Source organism: Pinus tabuliformis, chromosome 5_2, assembly GCF_031772625.1.
Source record: "Pinus tabuliformis cultivar Carrire ecotype Pingquan chromosome 5_2, CPIR1, whole genome shotgun sequence".
NCBI lineage: Eukaryota > Viridiplantae > Streptophyta > Pinopsida > Pinales > Pinaceae > Pinus > Pinus tabuliformis.
The window spans coordinates 829,286,114-829,295,569 of NC_142306.1; positions in this window are offsets into that span (position 1 = coordinate 829,286,114).

Consider the following 9,456-nt stretch of genomic DNA (forward strand, 5'->3'; position numbering starts at 1 on the left):
CGGTATGCTGCGCCGAGCGAGGGGATGCTTAGGAATTGTATTTCTTCCTGGATGTACTTGTGTAGGCAGCCACGGTATTTGAGTATCAAATGTTGCTCCGAATCCTTGATACCCAACTTTGTGCGAAGGGTATGGAAAAGATTGGTGAACTCCAACACGTCTTGGTCCCTTCCCTGCCGCAGCATGGTCCACTTTATGTATTCATCCTCATAGCTTCTGACAGGGTAGTACTGCTCCTTGATGGCATCCCGGAACGAATCCCAGGTGGGTGCAGCTGAAAATAGTGAGCCAGTACTTTCATCCTTCTGCTCGCAGTAGGTTTCCCACCAGTCCTTGACGTGGGGGGTTGCTTTGAGAAGAGCAAAAACAATCTTTTCCCGACTCGAAAATTCATGAACAGAAAAATAACCCTCTAGCAGATTTAACCATTTATCTACGGCATCGGCATCTATCTGACCCTCGAATATGGGGATTTCAAAATTAACTTGTACTTTAAAGGGTGTGGCGTTTCCAGAGGAGCTGCTGGAAGCCGATGCGCCGCTTCTGGGTAGCCGCTGAAGGATCTGGGCAAAGCTGTCCATCATCGTGTTTTGTTGTCGCTCGAGCGCTTCTTCGAGCAAGATTTTGATGGGATCTCCTACCCCCTTGTCTTTCTTCTCATCCGCCATGGGAGGCCGTCGGGATTTGCGAGGCTGGTCTTGCAAAGGTTCAACCAGTTCAAGCCCTAACTCCTTATATCCCGACCTTGTTGGGGACATGCAAAGAAAAAAAGAGAAAAAGCAGACCGCTCTGATACCACTGATCCGGATTTAAACAGGAACGCAACAAATTACAGAGATAACCATATACACAAAGATGCAGCGGAAATAATACTTCATTTCATTAATGGAAAATACTGAAATATGCTTACAACCAGAAATGGAAATAAACCAGCTAGGGCGATGGTAGCTTATCTCTGAGAAGAGATGTGATGGCTACATGCCTCTAAACTGTGTTACAATGAGGCTCGAAGGCCTATTTATTGTTGAGAAACAATGAAAGAAATCCTTAACATTCCAAAACCTAACCCTAGGAGATGAAGCGCCAAACTGTGGGCCCCGTTTGGGGTAAATTGGTACATCAACTTCCAGGGGTCGTAACTTTGGCATATGATCTCCGTTTGATGCGTACAATAGCTCATTAGAAAGATCTGTCCGAGCACTATCATTGTTGGAACGAGCAACATGGGTCCGGATTCCCCAAAAAACGTTGTTTAGGGCCTCAAAATGGCTCCGGAAGTTCAGGACCCGAAAAACTGCTAAAAATAGTAAGTTGTGCTACAATTAAGGAAACTGAAAATGCTGAGAAAGAAAATGGTGGGGGTCCAGGTGGACTTGGCAGGTGGCCACCAATATCCACCTGGATCATTGATAAGTCTCAAACAAAAGGGTTCAGTAATGGAGCACATTGAGGAGTTCCAAAAATTGAACATAAGGGTAAAAGATATTCCAGAGGAGCATAGGATTGATGTGTTCATAGGGTCTTTAAAGGACAATATCCAACATGATGTTCGCCTTTGGGAACCTGATTCATTAGAGAAGGCATTCAGGTTAGCAAGAAAAATGGAAAGCAAAATTATGGCAACCAGGAAGCATACCACTCACAACTATAAATACGGAAGTGTTGTTTCCCCTAGTCTTCCACAACCTATAAGGTTGACACCACAAAAATTGGAAGAAAAAAGAGCAAAAGGGCTTTGTTATAGTTGTGATAGAAAATACACTAAAGGTCATAAGTGTGATGAGAAGAAATTATTCTACATAGATTGTGAAGAGGAAGAAGAAAAGGAGCAAGAAAGGTCAAAAGAAGAAGATATACTCCAGGAACAAAGCCTAGATGAAGAACAAATAAATCTGACCATATCTTGTAATGCATTGGCGGGAATTACCACTCCTGAAACCATCAAGATAGAAGGACAAATCAAGAAGAAAAAGATAATAGTGTTGATTGATTCAGGAAGCACCCACAATTTTATTCATTGTAGGGTAGCAAAAGAATTGAATTGCTTCCTATATCCAGCACCAGAGTGTCAAGTGATGATTGCAAATGGAGGAATAATAAATTGCTCTGGAAAGTGCCATAATATCAAGCTATCCATGGGAGAATATGTATTGACTAGCCCAATGCTTTCCATTCCAATGGGAGGTGCTGATGTTGTACTAGGATTCCAATGGCTACAATCCTTGGGTACAATAGCTTTTAATTTTCAAGAACTTTTAATCAAATTTTCTACGGAAGGAAAGGAAGTTGAATTAAGGGGTATTGTAGGGAAACCAGGAAAGATAATCAACTCTAATAGCATGACAAAGCTTCTAAAAAAGGAGAAAAGAGGTGTAATTGCACAATTATGTTCGCTAGATGTTTCCACATTGGAATCATCTATTTCTCCAGATCTCCAAAAATTCCTGGACAATCATTCCAAGGTATTTGAGACTCCAAAAGGTCTCCCACCTATGCGTAGTCATGATCATGCTATTCATCTGATTCCAGGAAGTGTTCCTCCAAACATCAGGCTGTACGGATATCCCTATGTCCAAAAAAGTGAAATTGAATGTATGGTTGCAGAAATGCTAGAGGCTAGTATAATTCAACCGAGTCAAATTTCTTTCTCAGCTCCAGTAGTATTGGTGCACAAGAAGGATGGATCATGGCGCATGTGTCCGGATTATAGGGAGCTCAACAAGCTCACTATTAAATATAAGTTCCCCATTCCTGTTATTGATGAATTACTAGATGAATTGCATGGATCAATTTACTTCACCAAGTTGGATCTTCGTTCGGGATATCATCAAATCAGAATGAAGATTGAAGACATTCCGAAAATGACATTTAGAACTCATGAGGGTCATTATGAATTTTTGGTCATGCCTTTTGGCCTTACCAATGCACCTTCAACATTTCAAGGTTTGATGAATTCAATTTTCAAACCATTCCTTAGAAAATTTGTGTTAGTATTTTTTGATGATATACTAATCTACAACAAGTCTTGGAAAGATCATGTTGAACATGTTGACAGGGTGCTACAACTATTGGAGGAGAAACAATTATATGCAAAAAGATCCAAACATTTCTTTGGAGTCCAGGAGGTGGAATATTTGGGTCATATTGTATCTCATGAAGGAGTTAAGGTAGACCCTAGCAAAATTAAAGCCATTAAGGAATGGAAAATCCCCACATCCATAAAGCATCTGTGAGGATTTCTTGGGTTGACAGGGTATTATCGCAAGTTTGTTAAGAATTATGGGAGAATAGCAGCACCTCTAACAACATTATTGAAGAAAGATTCATTTTCATGGACTCCGGAAGCAACAAAGGCCTTTGAACATCTTAAAGAGGCAATGTGCCAAGCACCGGTCTTAGCTACACCGGACTTCACAAAAACCTTTATTGTGGAATGTGATGCTTTAGGAAATGGAATTGGTGTTGTTCTAATACAAGATGAAAGACCCATTGCTTTTGAAAGTCGTCCAATCAAGGGAAAGTTTTTAAGCAAAGCTATTTATGAGAAGGAAACGTTGGCAATACTCCATGCACTTAAGAAATGGCGACCCTACCTAATGGGAAGACACTTCAAGGTAAAAACGGATCACGATAGCCTTAAATACTTTTTAGAACAAAGATTATCCTCTGAAGAGCAACAAAAGTGGGTCACAAAGATGTTGGGTTATGACTTTGAAATCATCTACAAAAAAGGGAAGCAAAATGTGGTGGGAGATGCACTCTCAAGAAAGGATGAGGATGTGGAAGCATTGTTGTGTGCCATTTCTATTATCCAACCAGATTGGATAAACGAAGCAAGGGACGAATGGAAGAATGACAAAGAAGTGTGGGCACTTATTCAAAAGCTACAACAAGACTCCAGTACTTCTAATACATTTAGCTGGCAAAATGATTCGTTATGGTACAAAGATCGCTTATACCTCTGTAAGAATTCCTAGCTAAAACAAAAGATTCTTATGGAATTGCACACTTCTCCCTTAGGAGGGAACTGAGGATTTTTAAAAACTTACCACAGGGTTAAGAAGGAATTTTTTTCAGATGTCTTTAAATCAGATATTCAAAAGTTTGTGGCAGAATGTTTGGTTTGCCAACAAAATAAAGTTGAAACAATTAAGACACAAGGTCTATTACAACCTTTATCCATTCCAAGCCAACGTTGGGAGGAGGTTTCAATGGATTTTATCACAGGTTTACCCAAGTCTGAGGGAAAGAATGTCATCATGGTGGTAGCTGAAAAACTTACCAAGTATGCACACTTTTGTGCATTATCACATCCATTTAAAGCCAGTACAGTTTCTACTGCATTTATGGAAACAGTTCAAAAGCTACATGGAAACCCAAAGATTATTGTAAGTGACATAGATCCCATTTTCACTGGAAATTTTTGGACATAATTATTTTCTTGTCTTGGTACTTAGTTAGCTCATAGCTCATCTTATCATCCTCAATATGATGGGCAAACTGAGATAGTAAACAAATGTTTGGAAGGATATCTTCGTTGCTTTGTATCTGATAAACAGACACAATGGGTCAAATGGTTGCCTCTGGCTGAATGGTGGTATAAAACTTCCTTCCATACAGCAACAAAAATGACCCCATTTATGGAACTTTATGGGTATCAACCACCATCCATCACATCATATTTAAGAGAAAATTCTAAGGTTCAGGCAGTGGAACATCACATTGAACATCAACAACAAGTCCTCCAACTCTTAAAGGATAACCTCGTGTTGGCACAAAATAGAATGAAACAACAGGCAGATCAACATCGCAGTGAAAGAAGTTTTGATGTAGGTGATTGGGTATTCCTACGGCTAGAACCATATAAGAAAATGTCCCTAAAGCAAGCTAAGAAGGATAATAAATTATCACCAAAGTATTATGGTCCGTACAAGGTGTTGCAAAAGATTGGTACTATGGCATACAAATTGGAGCTTCCTGCAGCTTCTTGACTGCAGCTTCTTGAGCTGGTTTCATAACAGAGTTCCCCTTAGTAAGTTTTAGAATTCAAACTCTCGAACCTCCTTGATGAAAAATTGTAACAAAAATTCTAATGTGACTTGTTTGAAGCACGTTTTTAGGAGAATTCAAGAATCTTGATTTCCTTTGATCATATCTCCTCAAATATTGTGTGCCAAAATATGAAACATGTAATATATGAAGAATGGTATTTTACCTTCATTATGGTCCAAGTTTCAACTTCTGTAACCTCCTAGAAAAAACGTTATAGAAAAAATTCAAACATGACCTATTTGATGCATGATTTTAGGAGCATTCATGAAGCTTGACTTCCTCTGATCATATCTCCCCAACTATCAAACCCAAGATATATATTTTGTACTAGAAGAGTAGTGAGATTTCCCCTTGATATGGTCAAAATTTCATCTTTTGGAACCTCCCTAAAGAAAATTTATAGTATATATGCCAACATGGCTTGTTTAATAAACAATTTTAGGAGAATTCACGAAGCTCAAATTCCTATGATCATATCTCCTAAAATTTCGCAACCCAAGATATGGAAATTTGACTAGAGGATCAACATGATTTCCCCTCACCATGATCCAATTTTTAGCTTCTAGAACCTCCCAGAAGGAAAGTTATAGAAGAAACATGAATAATTGTAATCACAGAGCCTTGCATGTCCACATGAAACATATTAACTTGCACATTAAATTCAATACATCTCTCTTACATCCTTAAGGAAGATTTCCAATTTAATCCACAAAACAATCAAGGCATTTTTTCCTATTGATTTCATCCAACAATTTCATGCATCCATCCAAATTATCATAGAGCTATCCATTAATTTCAATAAATAGCTAATCATCATATTCATATCTTAGAGATTAATAACACATATGAGATCTAACAATGGCTGAAAATCAAGGTGGGATTTTGATTTTCCACCCAACCATAGACTAGCTACAACTTGTATTTCTTGCATTAGTCACCCTCAAGCTAGATCCATGGTCGAAGGGATTCTTCAAGAAAACTCAGATGGAAATGATGCTCAACACTTGGAGTATAGGTCAATTAGAGTCTGTTGTGCTTGTTTAATACTTACCTCGAAGATGCAACAACAAGCTTTAATAGAGAAGCCTTAATGTTTCCACTGTGCCTAAGGAAATACTAATTGAAGTCCTCTTTGTAACTATATTGTAAATATATAAATAAAAATTCCCTCCATAGAGGAAGGGAGAGGAATGGATAAGGGGGAAGATTGTAAGAATGAATGCCTCTGTTGAAGGCCACATTTTGCAATATTCTGTGATGAAGTCCTTGTTTTGTTGATCAATAAAATTGACTTGTCCATGAGATATATGTATCATCTATGTATGGTAAATTGTTCATGTTTTATTGGATGAGTCTTGTATTGGCATAAATTTATGATAATATTAAGGCTAATTTAAAATTATTTGATCATGAGCGATACTATTTTTTTATGTTTCAAGTGTTTGTAGATTAAATCAATATTTTGGAAAATATACAATCATGTTATGCTCTACTTATATCTAAGAAAAGAATTTAGTCAATGATTCTTTTGTTCTATTCAGTATAATAATAAATCTCCCCAATCCTCAACAAATCATTATTAAAATTAAATTGAAATAACCAAAATGCTGCTAATAGTAGATACACTATATAACTCACAAAATGATTCTCTACCCTCAAAGTGGAAACTAGGCCCATGTATTGGTCGAAGGCTACCATCCTAAATGAAAGTCAGTCTAATTGGGACTTTCAATTAGGTTTCCTCCCTCCGTTGATGACATTTTCGTGATATTCACATTCTACCCATCAACATAGTCATATTTGCAAGATAGTCAGTGTTGAAGTTTTGTAGGTCTCTTGGCACCTTGGGGAGAGCCCACCCACAGGATCTCTAAAGACCCTTATGTATTATTTTCTTTATCATTTCCATGCTTATGTGTGAGGTTCATAGATTCCTTTTATTTTACAGTGTATTAGTGCATAGAGTGCTTTACATGTTCCTATAGAAAGTTAGTTAATTATCATTTCTACTTTTCAGAGTGTTTTTTTGGGATTTATACATGTGAGATCTACGTTCCTTTATGAGAATTTAAACTTCAATAATTGAGTTACTTTTCTAATTTCAAATATGGAAATTTTTCTATAGAATTTCTTGTAAAACTACAAGGTTTCCTATAGAACTGTCCCATTTTTTTTTGTATTTTTGTCTTCTATATTATTGAATGTTTTATTATGCATTGCATATAGGGCATTCGACAAGGTGGTTTAATGAATAGGGGATAAAATAAGTGAACATTTCTCTTTTGAAATTTTTATCTTTCGTGCATTTGTGAATTATATGTATTTTTTGCAATAGTGATAATGTTTTTATTCTTGTAAGATTAGTGTTAAGATTTACATTTCTACAAGTTAACGATATCCCTTTTCATTTATGCAAGTAGAAATAGTTATTTTATTCTACAACTTAGCAATAATATTTCATTTCCTGCAAGCTATTTATGTAGCTTAGTATTGGTTCTTTTTCACAAATAGAATTAGTAGCAATTTGCTTTAATTAAACTACTGGCCATGGACTAATTCTCTCTTCACTTAGACCATTAAAGTAACATTTGATTTCATTAGTGGATTAATAGTTGCATTAAGGAGTATAGAAAAGTGTGGCTTGCACATATAGTGCAAGGAACCTCTTATGTTTGTATGAACCTGAGGTTGACATATAAAGATGAGACCTTCAGGAATGTAACATTGTTATTGTAATTATGGATTCCATAAAAAAATGCTAGGAATGAACTCCATATTAAACGAAGAAGTCACAAAAGAACCTATTATATAATAACTTTTTTTTACTCTCAATTACTTACACATATATATTTGATGTTGAAATATATTTTTTATTAAGTATTCTATTTCTTACTAATATAGAAACACATTTTTTCAATTTTTTGGTTATATACATATATAAGGAAATTTATCAACATCATCTTGAGTAGTGAAGGAATTACACACATTACTTATACTTGGATGTAAAAAGTACATATTGTAAGAACTTTTTACTTTTAGTTTCTCTCGCTATATATAAAATTCATTTAGATTTTACTTAAGGTGGATATTGAATATTTTATTCATCACCGATATTAGAATAATTTCTTGTTATTAATATCTTTTCAAATTCTACATGTGAGTTCAATATTTATTTTGTTGTTGGTCAAAAATGATTTCATTAGATTTTCAAAAAAATACAACTTACAAAGATCATCACGACAACCTACACTCTCTCATTCTGACCTGAGTTTTTGAGAGTGGGGGTTGGGACATACCGAAAGGGACATTAACATACATTATTTTTGGAGGGCGTTTAAGCCTAGACATAACTAACATGAAAAAAATGAAAACCATAACTAATAGATGCATGGTAGGGTGGTGGGTGAGGAGGAAGTATAGGAGGAGCATCGAAGATACTAACACGATCATGGATATGGAATTCATTATGCTCCACCCTCATTTCCACACTACGAAGGTGGTCATCCGCACGACGATGATGACAACAGAGACTATTGAGCTACTCCAATATCTCATTCTAGCTATACTGGATGTCTTATAAATAGGCCATAGTCTCATTCCCCTCTTCATACCTGTGATCTCAGAGGATATCCATATTGATTTGGATTTGACAAAGTTGTGTTGCAAGAGATTCTAGAGTGACTCGAGCTATCACATGGCCATGCGAAATGAACTAGAGATATAGTCTTTGTTTCGTCAGTGTCCCAACTACTAGAATTGATTGAGGAGGCACTATGTCCAGGCTCAGGACGCCTCTCCGACTACTGTTGTCCACCCCCATGGTAGGGTCGACCCTATTGATAGGGCATTGAGAGAAGAGGAAAATTAACTAGAGAGAAGGGGAAGGCTCCTCAAAAGGAAGGACACATGAAATAAAAGTAATTGATACCTCGGTGGCTGAATTATCCCCGAGGAGAGTGTTCCACCAGACTGGTCATCACCCTACTACAAGGCTGGGATAAAAAAGTCACTAACCACACTGGGTGGCCTACACCCCCTTCACCGCAACCACCCTAAGCGCACTTCAACCTGTAAAGGCACACAGTATGCGCTCCAGTCACACCAAGGCTAGCATTACACCACACAATTCTAGAGGACAACCACACGGATCCCACAAATTCACACCTGAGAACCACCAGATGGGTGAGGTTCTAATAAAATCACCCTATAGAATTGGAAGGCTCAATCTCCTTAACCCACTCACTGCTCACCACCCTTTGACGGGAACAAGAAAAACAAGTCGTGGTCCATAACAGATGGGTTTCACATCCTTCGCCGCAGACACCTCGCGCGCAATTCAATCCATAGTTTCACACAATAGACACACCAATCACCCCAAGGGTAGCCTTACACCAAGCAATTCTA